Here is a 20,386-nt window from a genome sequence, read left to right on the forward strand (position 1 = left end):
TCTGTACCACAGACTCACTGACTCACACTTGCAGGCTTTAACCCCTTCCTTCCCATCCAGCCCCGGGCTCGGGTGGAAGCAGAGGTCTGGGCACCCACAGGACGGTGTCAGTCGAGCTGACGAGGAGGCAGAGCTGGGACAGGACAATGTGAGACCACTTGGGACTGTTCCAGATGACCACAGCAATGCCCCCCCTCCCACCGATGGGTGGGTGTCTCGGGGAGACCACATGCTGCAGGGGAGGCGTCCCTGGGGACCCTTTTTCATGGAAAGTGGTGCCCACAGCTTGAGAGAAGGGAGGTGAGGGACTCGCGGTTCTCTCCATCTGTCTCTTTTCTCAGCTGGCTTCCAGCCCAGGCTGTCAAACTCATTTATTCATTCACTCTTTCACTCCAGTCATTCATTCACTCTGCTGATTATCTTCTCAGTGGCTGCTCTGCACAGACTCTGAGATTGACCCAGAGGTAAATGACAGCACCATAAGAAACCCTCTCAAGGAGAGTGCAGATAGCAAAACTCCCACAGGGACCATCCTCAGCCACTTCCCAGGGGGAAAGAGGAGCCAAGGAGACCACACAGCAGATCACAGCCCAGACTGACCTGAGGGCACTGACGAGGCAACTGGGGTAAGCGCCTCAAAGTGGTAAAAGGAACCAGGACCACTGCCTTAGAAGCTCAGGCTGCTGCAACAGATTACCATGGAGAGGTGGCTTGAACAACAGAAATTTCCATCTCACAGTCCTGGAGACTACAAGTCCAAGGTCAAGGTGCCTGGGTGACTGGGTTCCCCAGTGAGGACTCCCCTGGGCTTGTAGGTGGGTGCCTTCTCACCACATCCTCATATGGCAGAGAGAGAGAGAAGCAGCAAGCTCTCTGGTGTCTCCTGCTCTCTCACAACCTGGAGGGATGGGGTGGGGAGGAAAGTGGGAGGGAGGTTCAGCATGCGCAGGGAGACACATGTATACCTACAGCCGATTCATGCTGATATATGGGAAAAGCCATCACAATATTGTAAAGTAATTGTCCTCCAATTAAAATAAATACATCTAAAAATTTTTTTTAAAAAGGACAGCCATCCTGTCATGAGGCCCAACCCGATAGAATTATCATGGGAACTAACTGGGATCTCGTGGGGTCACTACTTAGACCAAGGAACTGCCCTGAGACTTGCTGGTTCTAGCGGTGATTGACATGGGTCTGGTGTCTCGGACAACAGCAGGCGGATTTTTCTCCCAGGCCCCCCTCCGCACACCTCCCGGCCCCTCTCTCTTCCTGCCAAACCAGAGCGTGACTTGGAATTGAACTTTTTCCCTCCAGGGGTATGAAAGGAGGTAGAACGCACAAGAGATGTGATTAAATGCTGAGCTGGTCATCATGCCACGATCCGACAGTCACACGCAGACCCAAGTCCGGCGATTTTCCACCTCTTAATCACGTCCCTGCCGGATTTAAAATGCAATGAACATCAATGACGACAAATGCTAATAAGGCTCTAACAGGCAACGGATGTCAAGAGGTGAGGAATGAGCCTTGCATATTTTGACTGAGAGAGGGTCAAAGAGGAAATAACCGGGACACTAAATAGAAATCTTTTATTCACGAGAAATGGCTTCCCTGAGAGGCAGCTGATCCAATCAGTAACACTCACTCATTAAAGAATGTGCCGCTCAGTGTCCTGAGGCAACAGAAACACCCAGCTCCGTGACATGGATGTTTCCTGGCATTTAGCTAACACGGTAAAGTCACCAGTAAATTTACATCAGGCCTGAACCAAAGATAAAGTCCTTTCCTGGCACACGCGGTCATTAGAGTTCAAGCTGTAGTGAAATTTCTCCCAGAAATACTGCAGCCTTGGAAACGTCCAGCACTGGCAGAGTCAATGCATGTGTCAAGTGGGTGGGGCTGCACTTTTCTCCCCATCTGCGGGGTCTCAGGAAAGCCTCTCTGGTTGACGGACTTCAAGCCCACGGGAGAATCACAGGACATCTACCTGGCTGGGAGGGAGGGACAGTCCAAGACCAGGGCTGTGTTGCTCTGATTGCTGGTCATCTTACCTGGTCACAACCCCACACTGGCCACCCTGCCCTTCACGTTGGTTCCAGACCCAGCTCAGCCATGGCCTGAGGATGCTCAGCTGTTTTCTGGGCTTTCTGTGCCTTCAGACGTATGTATGGTCTCTCCAGCTTCCCAGACATCCTGTGACACCCAGTCTGTGGCGGCTTTGGGTTTCCTGATTAAGAGAGACTTGCCTGGAGTGCTAATGAGGCAGAATAAAGAGGGTAGTGACTTTCCAGTCAGGCAGACCTGGATACCAGGCCCAGCCGCCTCCCTTGCCGGCTATGGGACTTTGAGTGCAGTCTTATGCTCAATCCTGCTTTCCTCCCATGCCAACAGGGAGGCTAGACTATATAGAAAGCACTGAGCACAGGGCTAGGCATGTGGTGAGCACTGGTTTCAGTAAAAATGGGTTTGTCACTCCTTACAACAGTCAAAGTAGCTGGGTAAATAAGGAAGCCTTGGGGAGGCGGGGGGCGGGGGTAGGGGGCATTCAACAAAGCACTTTGAGTGAGTTGTTGTTCAGTCACTAAGTCATGTCCAACTCTTTATGACCCCGTGGACTGCAGCACACCAGGCTTCCCTCTCCGTCACTGTCTCCCTGAGTTTCCTCAGACCCATGTCCATTGAGTCGACGGTGCCATCCAAGCATCTCATTGTCTGCCACTCCCTTCTCCTCCTGCCCTCAATCTTTCCCAGTATCAGGGTCTTTTCCAATGAGTCAAGAGGCCATTCCTTTAGGTAACAGGTTCACCAGGAATTACACAAACAATCTTCCATTAAAAACACAAATGGGGGGACTTTCCCGGTGGCTCAGTGATTAAGACTCCAAGTTTCCAATGAAGGGTGCGCAGGTTTGATTCCTGGTCATGGAACTAAGATCCCACATGCCGCGCCGCACAGCCAGAAACACACACACACACAAATGGGAAGCCAAGGGGAGCAGAAATCTCGACATCACTAGAGAACCCCTAAATCATACACAACCTCTTTGGAGGAAGGAGAGTTTACCTAGAACCATAATTCAGACATCTCCAAATTTTAGCTTAGATTCCCACCCCTGATGACAAGATGATGGCCACGGTGACTGTGACAGCCTGGAAGTTTCCCTGAATGCTTGCTACAGGCCAAGCACCAAACTAAGCTCTTCCATCTATTTGCCCAGTTAATCTTCACAAGATCTCATGAAGAAGGGCTCTACCAGTCTAGGTCAGCTCTGTCCAATAGATATATAAGGTGAACACACATATGCGCCATGGAGTCACATAAATTTTCTAGCAGCCACATTAAAAAGTAAAAAGAAATAGGTGTAATTAAGTTTAGTAAATATTTTATTTAACCTAACATATGCAAAATATTATTTCAACATGTCATCAGTATTTTAAAATATAAATCATAAGTTTTACCTTTTTTTTTTCTTTCATTTCAGGCTTTGAAATCTGCTACACATTCTACACTCCCCGTGCATCTCAATTCAAACAATCAGTAGACACACATGGCTGGTGGTCACCGTGGTGGACCATGCGGGTCTAGAGAATGAGGAAACTATATGAAGAAGCTTGGCCCAGGCCCCACGTGGGCTCAAGCAGGGCATCCAGAGCCAAGCTCTTAATTCCGATATTTGCTTGTCTCCTGCTTGCTAAATCCATTAAATTTCACATTCCGCAGCCCACCACATGTGCCAAGAAATACGGTCTTCATCCTTCATTCCAAGGACTGGATACAAATTCCTTCCTGCGTGCTAAGGGGAAAAACCCATGGAGACACCTGCGATTTCATTGTTTCACCTTTTTAAAGAAACGATTCTGACAAGGCACCATCTTTAAAACCTGCTAAAAATGACCCCAGGGTGAGAAACAGCTAAGAAGGGGAAACACACATTTTTAAGCAGCACCCAACTGACGTCAGTTTCACAACTGTCCCCAAAAAAGTCCAAGTCTGTGTCAGGAATTCTCAGAAAGGGAAGAGAGTGTATGTAAGAGACTAGTTATGAGTGGGTAAGGATCCCAAAGTAAAATACCAGGAAATGACAATGCTCAGTACAGAAAACTATGGAGTCAACAGAGTAGTGATACGTACTGAACCACGAACGGTAAGCACATATTTCACTGGAGACAGAGCAGGAGCAACAAACAGCCTGTGAAGAGGCCCGAAGGTGAGCAGCCCTTCACCAGCTAGCATCTCACGTCAGAGTCTTGAGTCGTCTCCTCACAAACATGGAAATTACCCAGAAACTCTCCGCAGCTGTAATGTGTGGTATGAGGGCATCATGGTCATCACTTGCTGCCAACTGTGCTGTGAGTTAAACTGGGTTCAAGAACCAAGATGGGGATGTCCTGAGTGGTCCAAGGACTAAGACTCTGCACTCTCAATGCAGGAGGACCTGGTCAGGGAACTAGATCCTGCTTGCACAAGTGAAGAACTCAAAGGCAGCAACGAAGATCAAAGACTCCAAGTGCCGCAACTAAGATCTGCAGAGCCAAACAAATAAATAAATATTTAAAGAAGAAAAGAAGAAGAAGAAGAAGAACCGAGATGACTTGAAAGGCGCTCCTGAGGTTGGCATGCCCAGCAGAGGTTTCAGTCCAGAGATGGCTGCTGGGAATACCCAGAGCTTAAAGAGAAAGAGGGTGAAAACTCCCAATGTGAACTGCTTTGCCTTGAGCTAAGCACAAAACTGGGCTTCCCAGGTGGCGTTAGTGGTAAAGAACCCACCTGCCAATGCAGGAGGACCCGGGTTCGATCCCTGGGTCAGGAAGATCCCCTGGAGAAGGAAATGGCAACCCACTCCAGTATTCCCGCCTGAAGAATCTCCATGAAAAGAGGAGCCTGGCGGGTTACAGTCCATAGGGTTGCAAAGAGTCAGACATGACTGAATCAACTTAGCATGCACACACAAGTACAAAACTGAACCGCTGTCCCTGTCAGACAAGGGTGGGTTTCACTTCCTGCCCTGCCCCCCACCCCCACTGGCTCAGGACAGAAATGTCTCCCCAGCATCTGCAGCATGTGAGTGAAGGGCCAAGCCTGAGGCCCACCACGGAGCTTCTGCTCTGTCAGGCCACGTGGGGGTGCCCAAGACCTCAACCTCTCCACAGGTGAGTGTCCTGAATGACCCCAGCTGGGTGGCAGGGGACACCTCCTCGATGACACACACTGGGTTCATTACCAGAGACATCTTCCAACCCTGATCTCAGGTCCCCAAACCTGGACCTCTGTCCTCTGAGTGGGGCCGCCACCCCCTGCACAGGCCACAGTCACCAGCAGAAGCTCAGCATCACACACACTCGGCTCTCACAGTGTGACTTTGGCTGAGTTATCTAACTTCTCTGAGCTCCCATGTCTTCTTCTTTAAAAGAGAGAATTATTTATTCATTTAACAAATATTTACTGATCCTGGACTATCCTAGTTTCAGGGGGATATAATGGTGAAGAAAAGAAAAAAAATAAATAAATCCCTCTCCCGTGGGGCTTAATCCTAGTTGGAGAAGGAGGTACCCAGTGGGCAGATTAACATGTAACAACAAATGTAACAATGGTGCCTACCTCACAATGCCATTGTGAAGCACATCTAATGCAGACAGCACACACTAAATAAATGTAAGATACTGTTGTTATGAATAGTAATAACAGTTACATCTAATCCTTTCAGCTACATCAGGGCCTGGCTCCAAAACTCCCATTTGGCTGGAAGCCAAAGTGGGATAAAAGCCTGACAGGCAGGGCTCCATTCTGCCCATCCTAACATCTTCCTGGATTCAGGCCACAAGGACATCGCGCCACAAGGATAGAACCCCAGACAGGCTTCATTTAGCAAACTCAACAGTCCCACAAAGCCCAGGTCCACAGCAAAAGGTGAGCCTGGGTAGGGCTTTGGGAGGTACATTTCCACTGCCTGGTGGATGGCCAGCTTTCTGCCAGGCTCCACAGGGAGCCATGTGCCTGCCTCACTGGAGCTCACACACCAGCAAGGAGGAGAACCTCAGAGCCACTCCAAGGCATTGTGGTGTATTGCATCTCCATGGGGCTGGAGGGACGGTAAGGGCTGCAATCCTGCCAGTGGTATGAATTCATAGCTTTGTGATGGTGCCCCAGGGAGTACTAGGACCCTGCAAGATGGAAATGAGGATGCCTGCAAGGATGGCAGCAGCACTTAGCATGCCATTACTAAGCACTGGCTAAGTGTCAACCTTGCTTTGCATTTATTGTCTTAATGTTTTCAATAACTGTATGATGGCACTACTTTCTTCAACCTCCATTTGGTACATAAAGAAACTGAGATTAAGTGATTTGTCCAAGGATGCACAACAAGGGAAACCAGGCAGGTGGTCCAACTCCAGAGGCCAGGTCCTGAAACAATCAGCTAATCCTCCCCACCTGCGGTCACCCCAGGGGAAAGGGAAGGCAAAGAGGTGGAGCCAAAGACACTAACCAATTGAAGCAGTCACATTCAGTCTAGCTCCTCAGTACAAATTCCATGTGGAATTGCACTTGGGAAAAAAGAAAGCTCCACTGCTAATTTATAAAAAAAAAAATCATACGAATAAATGATGACCAGCATCAAAGGATAGCCTATATGCCCAGCTTTTAAAAATGTCAAGGGACATTCCCTGGTGGTCCAGTAGTTTAGACTCCATGTTTCCACTGCAGAGGGCATGGGTTTGATCTCTGATCGGGGAACTAAGATTCCACATGCTGTGTGGCATGGCCCCCCCAAAAAGAAAAAAATAATAAAATAAGTATTTCAAAAATGTGAAGAAGCCAAACGCCCATCAACAGTAGAATAACTAGATTATGATAATAAAATCAAATAATGGAATATTATATAGCAATGACAAAGAACTACTTCTGGATACAAGGTAATCTCCCAGACATGATGAGAAAAGACAAACAGAGAAGAAAACATACTGGATGAACTCATTCTATATCAAGTTCAAAAACAGACCAAATTAACCAATGGCAGTAAAGGTCACTTTGACGGTTACCCTTGATAAGGGAGCATGGGAAGAGCATGAACCTTTTCGGGTGTTGCAAATATTCTTATATCTTAATCTAGACAAGACTGTAGAGGAATAGGAATATTAGAGGGAAACATTTGTTTAGCTCTAAACTTAAGATGTGTGCACTTTTCTGTCTTACACCTTGATAAAATATAAAATAAAAATCTCACTAAATTATTTAATCCAGGATCCTGAGTTTTGGTAAGAACAAACCCAGTCTCCTTTAAGAAAGAAGGCCATTGCCTATCTTGGCTGTTAAGATAAAAATAAAGATTTTTTTTAAAATCCCCAAACAAAACGTCAGCCACAGCAATCAAACACTCAGCAGCGGAATTAGCCAGGGGGAGCCTCATGCTCCAGGTTTGCACAGGTTATACTTGACCTCCAGTGACCTCCCCGCCTGCCCCGCTGGGGAGATCCAGTTTGATTCTGGAAAGACTCGTCTGCAGAGAACAAAGCCTGTGTCTACCACTTCAAAGGGGCTTGGAAGAATATTCCCTTTCGCTGCACTCAGGAGCATCAGGCCCTTTCAGAAGGCACGGCAAGAGACTCAAAAGCAATCTTAAAAGCAGTGAATGCAGTAAAACGGTCGCTGGCCATCTCAGCAACCCGAGGACATGAGGTGACATGGGCACCTGTGACAAAAGGAAGTCAGCAGCCACCAGGCTCTCACATCAAGCAGTCCACTCTGGGCACACTTGCCTCTAATTATCTCAGGGCTGGGAACAAACTGGACTTAGCATAAGAGCCGGGGACCCACCCAGTCACAGCCCCCCGAAAGCAACCCAGGGCCCTGGGGACTTCTGGTCCCAGGAAGAAAGCAGCACAGACACAGCCTCACCCCTCCCGCCAGGCCAGAGCCAGGCAGCCTCCCAGAGCAGAGCCCCTCTCCCTCCTGTTCTTTCCAGCTCCTGCCCCTTATTCAACTCGAAGCAGGCCTGCCAAGAATCACAGGCCAGCGTGCTGGCCTCTGCTACCGTCACTGTGAGCGGTTTTGACGTAAGAGGCTAAGGAGTAATGAGAGTTGCTGGGTTTGATCACAATCACACTCTGATTTGAATTGCGGTTCAGCAATTATAAGGTCCTCAGTCAGCAGAGGCCTTTGGGATTGGGGGAGGGAGGAACTTTTCAAAGGGAAATTTGACCCACCAAGCATACAGGTTTCCCTTCCAAACTCCCTGGGGAAGGGGAAGTCTTCACCGCCCCCATAAAACCCCTTCTGGTGCTGAGGGAAGCAAACAAGCCTCACAGAAAGTGAGTCCCAGATTCCTGTTGTTTTCATGCCCTTGTTTTCCTTTCCTATCTGTTCTTGTTTTTTTAGAGGTTGCTGTACACTGTATCTACATCCCCACCCTTTCTGGTGCACCCCTCTGTATATGCCTTGACAAAATACTGGGTCCACGACAAAATGTTAACCCCAGGGAACATTGAAATGTGAACAAAACGTGAAGCCCAGGGAACAGATTCAAGGGTGACTTGAGCCTTCCTGTGTGTGTGTACTTGTTTATAAAAGGGGTGGGCTTCCCAGATGGCGCTAGTGGTAAAGAACCCACCTGCCAATGCAGGAGACATTAAGAGACATGGGTTTGATTCCTGGGTCAGAAAGATCCCCTGGAATAGGAAATGACAACCCACTCCAGCATTCTTGCCTGGAGAATTCATGGACAGAGGAGTCTGGTGGGCTACTGTCTGTAGGGTCACACAGAATCGACTTAGCATGCACGCACACACACATGCACCTTCATAAAAGGGTACATTATCAAGAACTGTATCAGTGTCTTTTTGCTCATCCCTTTGTTTCTGTTGCAATATTCTCACCAATAAGGCGTCTCACTTCCCTAACCCGTGAAGAAGAGTCCAGCTTGAACTTCTAAAGATCTGAGTTCTCTGTGCTCCACAGAAGAATAGATGTTATTATGTGTGGCTTGCAGAATGAGGTGGGGAGGAACTGAAAGCTCTCCTCCAATTTCTGTTTTCAATTTCTCGGCCTAGTGAGGACCATCATCTGTATGAGGATCTCCACATGGCAAGTGATGCTGGTCTGGGCTCAAGCACTGAGTCAGGGAACAGTCTCATAAAGGGGGCTGCACTGGACAGAGATGAGCAAGCAGAGGTCTCCCAGGTTGGGATGGGGAAGCTTGACTCCTCTGGGTCCCAGGGTCCTGGTGGAGGCAGCACCTGTGTGGACCAGGCCCTCAGTCTCCCAAGCCTCTTTCAAGGGAAGGAGCCTTGAGCAATGCCTAACACTAGGTCTCTCATCTATCTCAGCAGGTTGTGCTTAAAGTTGATTTAACTTTAGGGAAAAATGTTAATGTGTGATGTCTTGCTCTCCAAGTATCAAGGAACAATTTGTTCCTGTTACTTTTTTTTAAAATTTTCTACAAGGAACATGTATTACTCGTGGAATAATAAATTAAGTTTTTGGAACAAGGAAAGACATCAGCAATTAAATAAGCTGACAGATTGATCGTGGGGGCGGGGCTACTGCTCGTGCTTCCACATGACCACCAGCAGTAGCAGGATTCAGAATCTTCTTCTAATGGGCTTAGAAGAAACCCCTTGACGTTCCCAACACTGGACAGATTCCAAAGTCCACAAATTAACCAGATCAGTCCTGAAAGGAAGTCCTTGTCCCAAAGAGAAATTAGCGGGAGTCTGGAAGAAATCAGGCAAGACTAAATAAATGAGAATCAGGAGACAGAGCTGGAAGATGTACAAGACAATCACCTCCTCCCTTCTGTTTTCTTAGCTTTGTTTTGCATGGGAATCACTGCCTGATGGACACTCAGTCTGGGATAGACCAAGGCAAATGTTTATGCTGTGGGGCTGGAGGAAGGAGGAGAAAACAGCTAAGGGGGAGGGGAGAACCAAGTGGCATTGGGGATACAGAACAGGCATGGCCACCCCAGCTCCATACAATGTAGACTGGCCGGCTGATGATCCAAGTCAATTTTGAAGGATGAGCTGAACAGCAGCAATTTGTCTCGGGCACGGATGGCTTCCGTTTCTGAGCTGGAAACAGGAATGAACCCAAAGGCCTTTCATGCAAATGAGACCAGACTCCCCTGTGAGCCGGAGAGGAGACTAAGATGCTGTGAACAGTTTCATGCAGACAGCCCCCTTCCTGAGCAAAGTGGCCAGGCAGGCTCCAGGATCAGGAGCACGGGTCAGCGTGTCTGTGACCACGGAGTCCTCCTCCTGGGCCAGATCAGGGTCCAGTGCCCGAGGCAAAGCCTCTCCTCCACAGGCCAGCCAGCCACCATGTGCTGGAGAAGCAACTCAGTTCCTCCTGGGGAGCTGGTTGTGGGCCTCTCCAACCAGGTGGAAAGAAAACAGAAGTGACTGAGGGGCAGAAAGGCGGCCTCGGACACTGAAGCGCCCACAGAGGCCGCGGCTGCATCCTGAGCCATGGAGTTTGCCTTTCACACAACTGAGACTGTTCCCTGAGCCTCTCTAATGCCCCACGAGCCATGCAGTATACCCCGCTCTCCTGCCCTGAGCAAGCCTCTGCTCACAGCAGCCTGAAAGAGCCCAGCACCCCTTCCCCACACAGTCTAACCTGGAAGGCTGGGGATGCTACTATGCAAGGCTGTGTGGTGGTCAGTGAGCAGGAAGCACCTGCTAGCCCTCCCCCACCCTGGGACTTATGTCAGGATACTGTTTTGAAGCTGCTAGCAGGGAAACTCATTCCGCTTTTCCATCACAACACAGACAGGCTAACCATTTTAAAAGCGCTTCATCATAATGAATCTATTTTAATCTCCCTCAAACACAAGAGAGATCAAACATACACAGATATATCTCTATGCAAAGGGGAAAAAAATCTTGGGTAACATATGAATGTGTTTTTGTGCCATCCTGTGGCTTTAACTAACCAAAGAGGAGGGTATCATGTTCAGAAAGACATTGCTCAAGCAACAAGGTCCCTTAAGACTTTGGTTGCTTCCCAAGGAAGCTGCCAATGCTACTGAGTGGCATGCCTTGCCCACTGGAGGGTACCGGTGCTACTTAAAAATCACATAAGACAAGCCCACGATTTTAAACTCTTTACTCACTGGTTTGGCTTAATAGCTATAAATCATGCATCAAGTCAGCATCTGATTGGAATGTGTAATTTTCCTTCAATAAGTCAAACACATCTGGTGGTACCATCGCACAAGTCAGCGGCCGGGACTTGACCGTCAAAGGCTGTGGGATGAGGGGGGTTGAAAACTATCTTCTCTTCCCAGAGTCCAAATAAACTCATCTCTCAGGTAATTCAGACCTTCATGCTGGATCAATTCACGAGCCCCAGTGGTGAGAGCACTAAAACCAATTCCCCAGCACAGATTGCACCATCAGACTAAATACTGCCGCTTTAACACTTAGTGAGTAAGAATTAGAATGTCAAGGAAGAGCGTTCCAGGCATTCATCATTCCCCTCTTTTCCCTCTAAGATATTCATATAACAACTCCCTAAGACCCATACCAAATAAACTCACCAGACCGACAGCTCGGTAGAGCCAGCATTGTGTGCGTGGATCACGCTCCACCTGCCGTGTAAGAAAGCAACCACCCACCAGCTGGACTCACTAAGGGCAGAGGTGAGGACTGAGAGGGTGGGGCACTGAGGGAGGGAAAAAATGCAGAGAGGTAATATGATGCAGTAGACAACATCCAAAGTCAGAAACGGACATAACTCAACAGAAGATTCATTAATGTAATTACTCCACTGGTGAAGTCTTCTGGGCGCACATGCCTAGTTGGGTAATGAAATGGTCTGTATGTGTATCTAATATGTGGGTATGAGCTTCTGGAAGAGGTTGAGGCTCAGGGAGACAGATGCCAGCAGGAGGGAGTAGATAGCACTGCCCAGGGATAGAAAGCAGCTTATTATATTGGGTTAGCCAAAAAGTTCATTCATGGTTTTCCAGGCCATCTTACAGGAAAACCCAAATGGGTTTTTTGGCCAACCCAATACATCCATGCATGCCTGTGAAGTCACTTCTGTTGTGTCTGACTCTTTGTGACCCCAGGGACTGTAGCCCGCCAGGCTCCTCTGTCCATGTGATTCTCCAAGCAAGAGTACTGGAGTAGGTTGCCATGCCCTCCTCCAGGGGATCTTCCCAATCCAGGGATCGAACCCTTGTCTCTTACGTTTCCTGCATTGGCAGGCAGGTTCTTTACCACTAGCGCCACCTGGGAAGCCCAATAGAGTCACCTTAAAATGGAAGCATATAACATGACTAGGTCTCAGAAGTTTGATTAACTGCTAGGCCAGGACTGGATAACACTGTGAAACAAGTAAAGATGGTCCCCTTGTCTTTCTATCCCTCCTCCAGTCTCCACATGGACCACCCTGGGCCTACCCCTCCATGACAGCAACTCGTGCTCCCAAAGCATGGTGAAGAGCGTGGCCTTGGAGTCAGAAAGATGCTGGGCTCAGTCACAGCGCTGACTCTTACGGTGAGTCCCTGAGTCAGCCACTTAAGCTGCAAGCCTCCTTTCCCATCTGTTAAATGGGGATATGAGAGCTTCTCAAGGAGCTGCTGTGACGCACAAGTTATAGAAACATGCAGACATTTTTAAAACTCTCAGCACACTTCCTGGCTCATGGAGGGCTCCACCAAACGGCAGCCCCAGCTCTCTTTCTCCCACCCTCCCAGCCCTCAGCTTCCACAGCTGGCCTGATGAATGAATGAATTCTGTCAACAACAGCAGCTGAGTTTTATCTACTCCTCTTCCCCAAGAGGGGATGGAAGGGGAGTCTGGGGGAGCCTCTGGCATCTCCCTCATCCTGCTCCTCACACCCAGGGATGCAAGCCGCCTTCACAAGGAAGGCTGGCCGGCCAGCCAGTCAGAGCAACTTGACTTCTTCCCTCCGACCAGGGAGAGAACACAGGCCAGGACCCCAGAGGGCAGCCCAGGGACTTCCCTGGTGGTCCAGTGGCTGCTGCTGCTAAGTCGCTTCAGTTGTGTCCGACTCTGTGCGACCCCATAGACGGCAGCCCACCAGGCTCCCCCGTCCCTGGGATTCTCCAGGCAAGAACACTGGAGTGGGTTGCCATTTCCTTCTCCAATGCATGAAAGCGGAAAGTGAAAGTGAAGTCGCTCAGTTGTGTCTGACTCGTAGCGACCCCATGGACTGTAGCCTACCAGGCTCTTCCTTCCATGGGATTTTCCAGGCAAGAGTACTGGAGTGGGGTGCCATTGCCTTCTCCAGGTCCAGTGGCTAGGATTCCACATTTCTATGGCAGGAGGGAGTGGGTTCAATCCCTGTTCAGGGAACTAAGGTCCTATACACCATGCAGCCAAAAAACAAAAAAAAAATTTTTTTTTTTTTTTAAATAAGGCAACACACAGGCTCAGGGCAGATGGGAGCAGCCTAAAGTCAGGTCAGCCCTGACCGTGATGGAAATGACAACACTGGGTGCACCTGACGCCTCTGAGTCTAGACCTCAGGCATCACTCTGCCCTCTCTCTGTGACAGGAGGTGCCTTCGCAGGGCTGGGGAGACAGCCACCAGCTCCTTCACCGGAAATGCCTTCAGTCTTTTGGGCCTTGGGGTCTAGTCTACTTCCTTCCTCCCAAGGACCACTGAAGCAGCAGCAATTTTAAATAAAGTCCTCACTAAAACTCAGCCATCAGGTCCCTCCTCCTCACCAGAACAAGGTCACTGCTCTCTCAAGGGCCACAGAAGGCATTCGCCTTCCTCCCCACCCCCAGATCAAGCACAGAGGCCTCCTCTCCTGCATCTCTGTGTCCTGAGCCTCAGAGAGCCAATCAGGACGGAGGCCATATTTTCCCAGGCTGCCCTCTGCGTCCCCAGCTGGCACAAGCCACGTGGGCCCTGTTCCAGGCACGAGGGCTATGGCCCAGGCTATGAGCACAGCGGGAATATATGGGCTGGCGAGCTCCAATGGGACACAGGGGGCAGAGAGGTGCCTTCTCTTCTGGACTGGGAGCATCTCAGGGGTGTCTCAGAAATAACTGCAGATGCTCACTCGGAGAGGATGGCAGAGCTGACCAGTGGGGCCCTGCCCGCAACAGCAGTCTGCTCATCAGGCTCAAGCCCCACCCAACAGCTAAAGCAGGCTGACCTGGGTTTGAGTCCTGGCTTCAGCACCACCAGCTGTATGCCCCGGGCAACTACACAACGTCTCCCAGCAGGGTGATAATTGGGCCTGTATTTGTTTCTTGGGGCTGCCACCACAAGACTATCTCAGAGTTGGTGGCTTCAATTTCTCTTTTTCACCTTTTTTTGGAAGCCAGAAATACCAAACTCAAAGTGGTGACAGGGCCATGCTCCCTCCACAAGCCCTTGGGGACAACCCTGTGTGCCCTCCTCCACCTGCTGGTCTGTCTTCACGTGACCTTCCCCTCTGCATCTCCGTGCATCAAATCCCCTCACTCTTTCTTTTATAAGGACATCAGTCACTGGATTTAGGACCCACACTAAATCCAGGATGATCTGAAGATCCTTAAATTAATGACATCTGAAAAGACCCTATCCCCAAATAAGGTCACATTCACTGGTACTAGAGGTTAGGACTTGGGTGTATCTTTTGGGGGAGAAATAATTCAACCCTATAGTACCAGCCTATCATACAGGGCTACTCAGATTAAGAGAGAGAATATCTGTAACATGTGTTGCATGAGATCGAGCACAAGGTAAAAAATAAACATTACAAGTTACTGTTGTCACAGTTGTCATCTTTATCTCCTTCTCCAGGAAGTCTTCCTGGTTTTCACTGTTGTTCAGTCACTGAGTCATGTGCAGCTCTTTGCGACCCCATGGACTGCAGCATGCCAGGCTCTTCTGTCCTTCCCTATCTCCTGGAGTTTGCTCAAATTCATGTCCATTGAGTAGGTAATGCCATCCAACCATCTCATCCTGTCTCCCTCTTCTCCTCCTGCCTTCAATTTTTCCCAGCATCAGGGTCTTTTCCAATGAGTCAGCTCTTCGCATTAGGTGGCCAAAGTATTGGAGCTTCAGCTTCAGCATCCGTCCTTCCAACAGCAAACCACTCCATTCTTGCTATGAGAACCCCATGAAGAGTATGAAAAGGCAACAAACCATCCTGATACCTCAGACCAAAAAGAACCTGAGACAATTCAGATATCCTGTCTAGATAGCAAACTCTTTTAGAGCAGGAACCATGCTTGTTGAAATCTACTTCCCAAGCAGTCCTAAAAGTGTCGGGGAACATGGTCTCAGTGGTGAGCTCATGGGCTCTCAGGTGAGACAGAACTGTGTTTGAAACTCAGCCCTGCCACCCTCTCATGATAAGGCCTTGGACATGTGCATCCATGTCTGGGATCAAGCACTAGCATCTCAGGGAAAGGAATATTACAGCTATGCAGGAATGTGATAAGCACTTCAGATAACACGTACATAACCCAGAGTGGCCAGCAAACAGTATGTTCTCTGTAACTAGACTCACAATGCATCACTGGTGCTCAGTGACTGTCCAGTTCAATAAACTGCTGCTGCTCTTCAGTTGCTAAGTCACGTCCAACTCTTTGTGACCCCCTAAACTATAGCACGCCAGGCTTCCCCATCCTTTACCATCTTCCAGAGTTTGCTCAAACTCAGGTCCATTGACTCAGTGATGCCATCCAACCACCTCATCCTCTCCCATCTCCTCCTGCTTTCAGTCTTCCCCAGTTCAATCAACACTTGATCACAAAATAAATGGATGCCACCAGCCACTTCCCCCCATTGTCCAATCAAGGCAGCATATCACACTAAGCCAATCTACATTCTTGTGCAGACCTCACAGGCAGGGCCAGCATTGAGTCCACCACCTCACCTTCTCCACAGCCCTAGGAATGAACACACACACCCCATCCTCCGCAGATGGATAAACCACTCCCTTCATCTGTCCTTCAGGCATTCACTGAACACAGGCTCTGTCAGGTATGTACCTACCATGTGCCAAGCACCTCTTGGATGCTCATGAGTAGCGATCAGCAACCTTTCTAGAAAGGGTCACAGAGTAAAGATGTTAGGCTTTCTGGGCCACATGGATTCTTTCGCAACTACTTAACTCTATGTCATGGCATGAAAGCTGCCACAGACAACGCGCACATAAATGAGCAAGGCTGGGTTCCAGAACAATTTTATTTACAAAAAACAGGTGTTGGGCCGTAGGTTGTGACCTTGCTTTTAAGGATATACAAACAAGTAAGACTCAGCATCCACAGAGAGAGAAGGAGACAAGTAGAGAACAGAATCTAGGTATCTCATTCCCACATCATGCTATTGAACTGTGTCCTACCTGGTCTACCCAGGATCGATTAAAAGTACACTTATAAGCAGACTCACAGGAGCTTCCCTGGTAGTCCAGTGGTTAAGAATCTGCCTTGCAATGCAAAGGACACTGGTTTGGTCTCTGATCTGGGAAGATCACACATACCACGGGGCAACTGAGCCCACGTGCCACGGCCTCTGAAGCCCATGCACCTAGAGCTCAGGCTCCACAATAAGAGAAGCCACAGCAATGAGAAACCCATGCACCACCACTAGAGAGCAGGCCCTGCTCTCTGCAACTAGAGAAAGCCCACGTGCAGCACAATGAAGACCCAGCACAGCCAAAAATAAATGAATGATTTAAAAAAAAAATAAAGCAGACTCATAGATAGAACAAACAGTGGTTACCAGTGGGGCGGGGCAATATGGGAATAGGGGAGTAAAAGTACCAACTATTGGGTATAAGATAAGCTCAAGAATGTAGTGTACAACACGGGGAATACAACTAATAATTTGCAGTAATGGGTAAATGGAAAGTAACATTTACAAATTGTATAATAATTAAAATTTTTACTGAAAAACTTTTAATTTTAAAAATAAAAACAAAATTTAAGTACACTTCAAACCAAGGGGAGAAAAATAGGAATAGTTAAACTATTTGTCAATGGCACAGAGGAAATATTTGTAATATAAAATCCAACCAAGAAATCGGAAGAGTCTGTTCACACACACATTCTACAGGTATTTAGGGAGTTCCTACTGTGTGCCAGGCCTCGGCTAGGCAGTAGAGATGCAACAGAAAGCAAAGCAGACCCACCCCTTAGGGAGCCCACACACTAGTGGATGAGAGCCTCATCTCCTGGGTGAAAGCTCTGAGCTATTAATAGATGCTAATGGAAGGCACACAAATTCTACAAACCCACACAATACAAAGAAACCCACTCAACAGAGACATCCTTTTCAAATACTGGGCTAAGTTCTTGCTGTGTTCTCTGATGTGATCTCTGGGAGCCAGGGGCATGGAGAGAGTTGCCATTCAATTCACAAGATACTGCAGAGAAAAAGCAAGGTCACAAAATTGTATGTTTCCAAAACTCTTTTTTCCTGATATGCAGCCAAGTGCCCAGAGTTTGCAGGCCGACGCTAACCCGTGCCATCTCCTGCCCTTGACATCCACACAGTGTGACGGATTTAAGGCTCCAACCTCAAGGTCTGCTCGGAGGCATGAGGGCTTCTCTGACTTTTGGGCTCTACAACAAAGTGGAGCCAGTTTCCATGCTGGTGGGGCACTCACACACCCACTGAACATGCAGCTTTCAGCTCTGCCAGGGCTGCGGATTCTGCTCTGCAAAGCCCTCTGACTGCTCAACAACCTCTTCCAAACAGTCAAAATTAATTTCAGACAAACATTTAAGAGGAAAAGAAAATCTATCTGGAGGACTTGCCGACACTCACAGCTGTGACACTGACAAGGAAAAGGCTGCAGAGCAGAGAATTTGCCTCAGACCACTCACTTGTCATCATGTACCATGCTTTGCACAAATTGGCATAATTTAGGGAGGTAAGAAAATAGGCCAATGACAGCAAAATACCTCAGGGTCATCCCAAAGACGAGGATGTAAGAGGTACCAATGAAGCACACTGTCACACACTTCCTGGGAGATGGTTTTTTATCACAGGCTTACAAATGATAATCCAAATAAAACTTGCAGTCCCAAGTCTATCAGCCCTCTTTAAAATAGTATAGAAGCACCTCCAATTTCTCACATGCTTTAGAGTCACACAGGATTACAAGAAATACCAAGAGCTTTCTAGACTTCCAAGAACACTTTGCCCAGGTCCAGTCTGCCCTCAGAAGCTCGTAGCCCTCTCCTCTGTCACCCACTCACTGCCTGCCTTTGTGGACTCCAAACATTTCCATTCCTGTTTTCTAACACTACTTTGACTTGTTTTAAGTTCTCACTGCAAAAGGAATCGCTGGACCACAACTTCATCAGGATTCAAGGAGTCACTGCCAAGGTGAAGGGAAGCAGAAGGGAGTGCTGGTTTTAAAGACTTACCATGCGTGGTCCCAACACTTGACAAGAAATTCCAAAGTTGGTGTTGGTGGTGAGAGACACTGGTGATGACGACAGCATCTCCACCTCACAGACTGGGAGCCACAGGGCTGCACGAGGCAAGGCTGGGGCTCAGAGCCAGGTCTCTGAGATGCCAGAACGAAGGCTAAGGAATGCATTTCACTCAAGCTCTCCTCAGGACTGGAGTGTGGAAGAAAAACTGCATTATCTTGGTTGAGCACAACATTATGGCTTCCACACAGTTAAGCTGGCTGTCCTAATTGCACATGAGCTCTCATTAGGGTTCAGATAGAGGGTGTAAGTTTCAGGCATGCTTAATGGCTTTTTGTGGGAGAAGCCTTAGGCTATACATTGTACCAACAAATCCTGAGATGTGAGAATGCCACAGGCCCACTCAACAAGCAGGGACACCACTGCCTCTGCCTTACTCCCCCTCCAGCGTCCTGCCCATCCAGACCCATGCATATGAGTCCGGGGCACACCTACCTCCTCCTGGCTTCACTCAGGACTTGGTCTTCTTCCTTGCTCTTGAATAAAACCCCATGTCTTTGTCCCACATTCCTATTAGTTAGAGGAGACCATTCCTCCTCTTCTCTGTATAAGGGACTCTGCAACATAGGGTACTTGGGGATTTTCTATTTAATAAAAAGGGCGAAACAGAAGACAAGCTGGCAGACAGAAACCCCCTGTGGACTGAAACAAGGTCACGGAGAAGTCACCGTGAGGAAATGATGCCTGCAGGAAGCTGCATGTATCTATAAGTAGATAAAGGACATTTGTTCCCATGGCTGCTAACGCAATGACCCCTGGGACCCAAACAGCCTCCCAACCTGACTCTTATATATTTTTAATGAAAAATTGCAAATTAGATTAGCTTAATTTGACCACATCTGCCTTTTTAAACAGAGAAAATTACCATTTTAATAGGAATACCAGCTATTTGTCTAAAGGAAAAAGGTCCTTGCGAGGTCTACTCTGCCTGTTCTGTTTCCATTTTTAAAAAGAAAAGAGAAAAAGGGGCTCACAGGGCAGAGGGCAGTGGGTCAGGCTTGGAAAAATACACAGTAGTTCTCCCTGTGAGCATCACAAATATCAGACAAACCCCACCTTCCAGAAATGTCTTGGCCACCAGAGGCAGCGAGGGCTTCCTGTCTGGTGTGTTCATACTGCTCGTCCCGGTTTCCTTCAGCAACACTATGCTGAGCCCCTCTGTGTGCCAGGCATGGTGCTGAGTGCCTGATCAGCAGAGATCAAGGCCCTTTCCAGAGCAGAAATGCAGGAGAGAAGTCAGAAGTCAGCTGTCAGAACAGAAGCCTGGAGTTAGAAGGGAAGGAGCTGGTGCGTGGGGTGGGGTGGGTGGGTAGGGCTGAGCACCCAAGGCCAAAGGAACAGGGAGGGTGGGAGTACTGGGTGAGGGTACGTACGGCTGAATGGGGTTGAGGGGCTGCTGAAGGGCACCTGACATGCAGGCCACTTCAAGGAGGGAAGGGCTTCATTCTGAGGACACGGGTACCATCAGTGGTTTTTTCAAAATAGCCACTGGTTGCACTGAGGAAAGTGGGCAACCGCAGGGAAGGTGAAGCGAAGTGAAGACACAGCGATGCTGCTGCTGCTCTGTTTGAATGAGGTGACCTTTCCTCCCGGCCCCGCCTAATATCAAACCCAGGCACAGGCCTCCCAAGTCGCTTCTACCCACCTCTCCCTCCTCCTCTCCAGGGCTAATCCCCTCTCCTCTGCCTGCCCCTGATATCCACCCGCCATGTGTCCCTTCCTGGGGTTTGCACCCTTGATTAGCTCTCCCTTCTCAGGCATCACCAACTATCTCCTCCTGACACTCCTTCCACCCCACTCTGTGATATACAGGAGCCCTTGGCACCTCCACCCACAGTGGTCCTGGCTTGGCTGCCCAATGCCCTCAGCACAGGCTCTAAAGTGACACGCAAGTCCTGTCCTCAGTCATTCCATCCAGGCAGCTTTCTGCTCAACGCCTGCACTGACCTCTGCATCACCAAATTCTGCCA

The 20,386-nt window shown here is 48.7% G+C and overlaps 1 protein-coding gene and 1 long non-coding RNA gene across 5 annotated transcripts in view; one reads left to right on the forward strand and one right to left on the reverse strand.

Moving 5' to 3' along the window:
- Window positions 1–20,386, reverse strand: part of SPOCK1 (SPARC (osteonectin), cwcv and kazal like domains proteoglycan 1) — a 653,451-nt gene that overhangs the window by 439,971 nt on the left and 193,094 nt on the right. The window lies entirely within an intron of this gene.
- LOC145510161 (uncharacterized) lies at window positions 5,658–12,751 on the forward strand. The gene is made up of 2 exons (XR_014056840.1): window positions 5,658–5,910; window positions 12,377–12,751. It is a non-coding gene; the product is annotated as an uncharacterized LOC145510161 (long non-coding RNA).

Source organism: Giraffa tippelskirchi, chromosome 6 (genome assembly GCF_054371585.1).
Source record: "Giraffa tippelskirchi isolate mGirTip1 chromosome 6, T2T-mGirTip1v1.2.pri, whole genome shotgun sequence".
Lineage (NCBI taxonomy): Eukaryota > Metazoa > Chordata > Mammalia > Artiodactyla > Giraffidae > Giraffa > Giraffa tippelskirchi.